We start from the raw sequence: 7176 nt of genomic DNA, 5'->3' as shown, positions 1-7176 counted from the left end.
TTTTAAAATGGGTAAACAGTCAGCTGCTGTGAGCACATCTCAGTGAAGAACACTGTACTCTACAAACAGTGGCGAACCACCCTGTGAAGAGTGGAGGAGAAGACTGAAAATTATGTTTTAAAGCCAGGGTGTTGAAAAGTTTTGAATTCCCACACCACACTTTCCTATCAGAAAGTGAAATGCTCTCAGAATGAACATTTTTCTTGGGTAAAAATTTATTTCAGCAGAAGTTTGGCATAGGGAAATTTAAACTAAATTTGTTGGGTCAGCTTGACAGTAAAATCTGGGTTGATTCAAGCCTCCACAGCTTCTAACAAGAATCATTTCAGGCTATTCTTGTCTCTGTTGCTACTTATCATCTTGGCTTCTTGCATGGGTGACATGTCACCATGGTTTCTACCTCTGCCTGGCTGGTGGCAGTGAGTTTTGGGAGATGAGGAGGTTTCCATGACACTTTTGGGGCTTTTCAGGTGTTTTCAGTGATGCTTAGCCTGACCCTTGCACAGACAGGGAGGTTGCAGAGTTAGAGCAGACAGAGATCAGGAACACCTGAAGATAACGTGATGAGCATGACAGAAAGAAACATGTTTCTCTCTTTCTTTCCAAGCTGTGGCTCTTATTGGAGAGGTGTTTCCAGCTGCACCTGGAGTTCTTCAGTCAGAATTACCTTCTCTAAGAAGGACTCTAAACCTGAACTGACTGTAGGTGGGTCAAAGACAGCGAGCCTGTGCACTGCCCTGCGTGTAAGTGATCCCTTCCTCACCTGTTATTTCAGCTCACAGCTCTTTGAGAGGAATAAGAGTTTGTGACAAAGATCAATCTGGATAAATTAAGGGCTAAACTGACAGCCAAAGAAGTGATGGCGGCACGTGTATGTGTGTGGGCACAAGCTGGGAGTAGGTGATATATTTGTTTAAGGTGATGCCTGGAAAAGGCCCAGCAGGAGCGTTTTGAATAGCTGCAGCTCTTACTACCTAGGCTGTGGACTGAAATTTTGGCTCCTGATGCCAACAGGTATCTGGAGGCTGGTGGCTGTTGTGATAGTAACAGTTGTCCTGTGCATCCTCAAAGAGGCAAACTGGGCAGGACAGACTTCAAGGGGAAGGATTTGTATAGGGTTCACTCATGTCTTTGAAGTCACTGTCTGGAGAGACTTTCTCAGCTCTGCTAGTGCCTGGCAATGAGTCTTGGGTTTCCGACAGCTTCTCTCATGCTACACTTAAAATATTGTTATGGGCAAAGATGAACATATTATATTCATACAGAGCCAAAAGCTTAATTAAAACCTTAACCTAATCAAGACATAATAAAGCTATTTTTAGTGCAGTTGCAATAATACTAACACTTATAATCCAGATTAATACAGAAAAGCCTCATTAATAATAAAAGCCTCATTAATAATAATACTCTTAAAACTGTTATAAAAGAAAACTTACTAATATCTAATCCTCTTCTCCAATGCTATCCTCACCTTCTGATGTCCCTCTCAGTCTTGTGGTTGGTGGCACCGACCTTCTCAAGCAGAGAGGCAGTGGGCTCTCTCTGTGAGTCATCGGTGTCCTGAGTTCACCAGGAGAAGCACAATGTTCATGGAGGAGGTCCCTTCCTCCGCAGGCCTGGAGTCTGCTTGGGGCTATTTTTATGGTTTTTCTCATCACACTCTCTTTCCTTCTCTGTGGCTTCCAGGTAAAGTTTGAAAGTTGCACAACAGCTTCCCCCAGCCTCAGTTAACATAAAAGGCTATTTCTTGTTATGCAGTGACTACCTACATTTGTCATTTTACCATATATGGTATCACAGAGATAAAGCTAGAACAGGTTATACAGAAGTTACTTGACCACTAGCAATTGTTAAAGTAAACTAACACCAGCTCAGGTCAAGAGAAGCCTGGAGACACCCTGAGATGCCAAAGCCTGTGGTCTTTCACTAACAATTTCAAAAATTGTACTTACTGGGCTACAACGGTACCTTGACAGATATAGACCTTCAAATACTGTTGTATCCTGTGGCTGTGAGAGGAGGTCCCCAAACACGAGAAGCTGTCACGCATAGGGACCACAGGACCCTGTCTGGTGAGTCTATGAGATCTGTGTTCATACATAGTCCTTTTAGTGTTGCTCCTCTCACCTGTCCCAGCAGTGTAATGGAGCTGACATCAACAGTGTCACTCATGGGTAGGGCAGAAACTGCACCCACTGGCATGCCCATCATTGCTAATTTTCTCAGGTGAGTCTCACCACTACAGGGTTGTACTGAGCACTGGTGGGATGTTTTTTTGTCACAGGATGCAAGGAGCTTTTGTCTATTCTTGGTTCTCTTCATTTTTTTTCCCATCACGTTTAGTCTGTTGAGGTTGTACCATCTTTGGGTCAAGAACTATATTCCTTTCTCTTTTCTTTCTTCTTTTTCTGACATATGTTTGCAACTTTGTCTTTAACCTTTAGACTCAGAGATGTCTGGAGATAATCAATGCAGCTGATATTTCTGCAAAAGTGTTTATAATGAGCAGTGCTGGCAAGCTTCCCCTTGGGAATGATGAGCAGAGACTCAGGGCTCATTTCAATCCCAGAAAGAGTTTTTCTCCCTCCATTAATATGAAAAAATAAGCCAGATGCAAATAAATTATTATTATTTTTTTTTAATACACCTTCCCTGTGCCTTATACTATGCTTGTCTACAGTGCTAGGCCCTCTGCAACTGGTGGTTCAGCTTAGAGATGCTGAGGGTGTCTGAGCGGGTCGGTGTGCACTTGCTTTTCCCCAGGGTGTCAGTCCTTCTCCTGTTTCCAGGGCAGGAGAGGATGCCAGTCCCACACAGGAGCAGTTTCCAGAAGGCAGGAGTGCTGCTGCCCCCTCTTGGAGCTGGGAATAAGGGACAAGCTCAGCATGGGAGGCATTGTCGTGCTGCACTGGAAGAGGCCAGCATGTGGGAAGCACTGGGTGGTCACCTCTTCATTTTGCTCATGCCTTTCCCCTGGTACGCTGTGCTCTGGTGAAAGCCAAAGACCTGAAACACATGTGATTTATTTGTTCTCATCCAGACCCTCAGCCAGCACAGGATCCATACCAAAAGGTATGGACCAAAAGGTTTTCAAAGTGTATTTTTTCAAATCCGGTTTTAAAAGGTGCACGTGATGTGGCTCTCTCCAGTTTCCAGGGGCGGCTGTACAGCAGTGCAATGAACGTCACCTTTCTGAAGCTTTTATTGCCTCTAAAATTCTATTAAAATGCTTCACTGCTATATGCATTACTGTAAATGCTCTGATAAATTGAGGGATGGAAACCAGGTTGTTTTAAAGTCACACTAAGATCTGACCTGCTCTCTGCGTAACTAACATCATTACTTCTCTTCCTCTCCTTTGCTATCTTGGTTCTTAAGTGGAGCTTATCAGCATAATATCTGTGTGCTATCTAGGAATGCATTAAGCAACAGCTGTTACATCTTTGGTTCTCATCCTGCTCATGGGGGGAAAATATGTGTAATTAAATTGCTTTGTTTGAAATCTTCATTGCACCGAGTCAGTCTCTCCCTTGCATTTTCACAGAAACGCACATGCAGGCACACACGTAGAGCTTTCCTTTTATGCTTGTGGAGGTAGACCAGAAGGTAGAGAGGTTTATGATGGCTTTTAGCTCTGGGTAAATTTTGCTCCACAGCGTGTGGCTGGCCCCACACAGACTCTTCCTCCTACACAGAGGGACAGAGTTCATTACTTGCTCAAAGGAGCCAAAGTAGAGACATTGTCAAGGGCAGCCTTGATCCTGATGCCACAGGCTCTTTTAGATAGTTTGGGCTCCTGCTACCGAGACCTTTGAAAACAGTCAGTGAAGGTGATTTGCTGCTCTCTGGGAATGCGGTGGCAGTTGATGTTGTTTGCTCATGGCAGCCCAGGCCTCAGAGGGAGCCTACCATGGTCAAGCCTGTCCATGTCCATCTAAGCACTGAGTTATTTTGGGAGTAATGGCTCAGAGTGGTATGTTTGAGGCAGGGAAGGTAGGCTGCTGATCTTTCCTGTAGGGTCACCACCATCTGTGAAGGTCATGGAGCTGTCCATGAGGCTTCTGGTCCACCCTCTAATTAATTATTTCATCCCATCCCAACCAGATTAATCTCATGAACTCAGGAACACCTCATGCTACTCAGGAATGGCCTGTAAACATGCATAGCTGTGATGATACTAATTTAGGGGAAATTCTGGTGAATGGGGAGTAGAGGATCTGACTTTCACTGGGACAAAATAGGACTGAAGTTGGGCAACGGGGTCTGGCTCAGCTTGTGAGTCATGTCTATATGGCACTCATCTGGGCTGGACAGATGGAGAATGTCCTGGTACATCCAGGTCTCTGAGTGCTCCAAGGATTAAAGCATGGGGACGTAGTGACAAGGCGGGGAGTGCTGCAGGAGCCCAGCATGGATTCATTTCCCACATGGCATGGAGGGTTGATCTGCCTACATATTTCCTAGGGTATATTGTGGCTCCTCTGGTGTGCTAACACACAGAGCTCATGGGGCATACGCTTACCCTTTTGTAATAGATGCAAAAATCTCTTTGTACATTCTCCTTGCTACAATTCACGTTGGCACAGGTGGTTATTACAGCACTACCTCTAGGCTCTGTCTGACTGTGCCAGACCTACACAAATGCGTTAGGAGAGTCAGTCCTTGTTCCAGAGAGCTTATTACAACCAATTTGAAGAGGGCAGATCCTCTGTCCAGGTATGGATTCTCCATCAACTGCCTTTACAGTAGTAGAGAGAATGAAGGATGTATTTATTATTCAGACAGGTAAAAATATCTCAGACATAGAGTGATTGCTCCTTCACTGCACTGTGTTTGTGTGTGTAAACACGTCTACTTTGTGTGTTTCATTTTTGTGGCTCAGACTCAAACACAAAATACGCAGGAAATCTGTGCAAATAACACCAAGGCACTTTCCAGTCAAACTTGTCTAAATGTTTCCTGGTGCCAGCAGACCGGTTCTGCCTCGCAAACGGCAAGGCGGTCTTTGCAGCTGACTTGTGTATGTGAAATGTTGTCCCCATCTTTGCCTCTGGACATGGTCTGGTTTCCCAGTCAATGTCAGATGTACATGACGCAGGTCTTGGGCTGGGAAACTGCCATGACACAAGGCTAACAAGGCGTTTGATTAACAGTAAGACATGGATGGCCACGGTGACTGAGTGAGTGGCCAAGTCCCCATGGCACAGGGGGATTTTAAATTTAGGACTAGACAGGTTGGCATTTAGATTGCCCATGTACACATTTGCATGTGAAACTGGCTGTTACGCAGTCATTCAAAGCCATCCGAGCGGCTACCTGGTAAACAAATGTGGTGCGGAGGCACACTGACACCGAGCACTCCCCTCTGGAGTCATGAAAGACGGTCCTGGAGCCAGGAGCTTGGCCAGGAGCTTCCCTGCTACATTGGCCAGAAGACCCTGCAAGCTGGTAGAGGAGTGCACCTCCAGTTTTGTGAGACGTTGCTGCGTGCAGCCTGGGAGAACAGACCTGCCCTTGCTGCCTCTCCCAGAGTGGGGTGCAGGTGTGGGACTGCTCCTGGGCCTAGCACCTGTGGGAGGGTGGGCTCTGTCCTGGACGCCCCAAATGCATGCATGGTGGAAACAGCAATTCTGAGGGGCAGCATAGGAGGCATCACCTCACCTATGCCACCCAAAGTACAACAGTGGCACCTCTCCCTGTTGATCCTTCCCAACCGTCTTCCTGTGAGACTCAAAGCAAAAGCAGTCTGGTATGACCTACAGCTCCCAGCGCAGAGCAGAGGGTCTGGGAGCCACCACGTGTGGCCCTGTGCTTTTATCTCCCATTGCCCTGCTCCACGAGCGGTATCAAAGTGAGTCTGGGCACAAGGGCCTCCTACTTCCCAGCCTTTCCCCCTTGGCTGCCCCTTTTTTTGTCCTAGCCTCCTTTTCTTACCTCTGCCCATCTGAGGTGGTTGAAACAGGAGCTGAGCCGAAAGCTGCCATACTGTGAAGGTCCTTGCCTGCCTGAGGCCAGCCCAGGACAGAGCTCAGAGCAGGCACCCATCCTGCAGTAGAGGGGCAGCCAAGATCTGTGTGTTGAGCTGTTGCACATATGATGCATGATGCCAATACTGTGGGATCTCTGCGGTCTGGCTGTCTAGCTGGGGCTGAAGGCACCATCTCTGATTTACAAGCACTCTGTGCCCCGGGACCTGTTGCTGGCAGCAGGACTCCTGTCTTGATCTGCAGATCTCCAGCTATTAAGCTGTGTCGGTCCTAAATGCTGGGGAGCTGAGGTACTCTGCTCCAGCTCCTGAAGGAACGGGGCATATATAAATTTGCTGGATCAGTCACATTTGGTGTCCCTCCTTGGCATGAGGCTACCCCACAACTTGTGCCAGCAGGTTGGCTGGAGAGCAGCTGTGGAAGGAATATGCAAAACATTTTTCAAATATTTTGTTTCAAATGTTTTCAAAGGGTCTTCATTTGCTCTCCAATGATGATCTGAAAAAGATGTTTTATTAAAACACATTATATTAAAGGGGAGGAGGGTGTGAGTAGGGATTGGACTGGAACAGCGTAGCGGGGCAGATAACTATAATGCAAGAAAGTGCCCCATGGCACGTTTTAGTCAATCATTTATGGAAACCATGAAATGATACTGTATGAATGCTGGAGAGGGAATACAACAGCCAATTTTGTGGCATTTTCTGTACACAGCCATTGACTGATGCTCCAGTGACTCATTCACGTGGCATTTTTCCAGATCTGATAATATCCTGGACTCTGAGCAACTCTCCTAGCTATGCAGATTTTTTTTTCTTCTCAAACATATTTCATGCACCTTTGTGCATAACATAGCATTGCCGTATGTGTAACTGCCTACTCTAGATCTCTATCCGCTGTTTCTATCCTTTGCTTACGTTTGCCTCGGCTTACGATCCTATCAGGTGCTGAAAGCTAAGCAGGACTGATCCGGCAGGACGGGTCAGCTCTTGAAAGGGAAACCTCTGATTAAAGTTGAGTGCTACAGCAAGTGGTGACAACATCTAGGGAGGGATGCGGTCCTTTCAGACAGACAGCTGGTTGGGTGGGACACTGGGCGTGGGAGGACCATCTTTGTTATACATTTGACTTGTGGTCATCCAAGTCAATGCACCAGCTGATGCTGCAGGATGCTTCCATGGGATTTGCA

Source organism: Pygoscelis adeliae, unplaced genomic scaffold (assembly GCF_000699105.1).
Source record: "Pygoscelis adeliae isolate BGI_AS28 unplaced genomic scaffold, ASM69910v1 Scaffold68, whole genome shotgun sequence".
NCBI classification, from domain to species: domain Eukaryota; kingdom Metazoa; phylum Chordata; class Aves; order Sphenisciformes; family Spheniscidae; genus Pygoscelis; species Pygoscelis adeliae.
The sequence above is the reverse complement of the archived record's forward strand: the minus strand, read 5'-3'. Positions refer to the sequence as shown.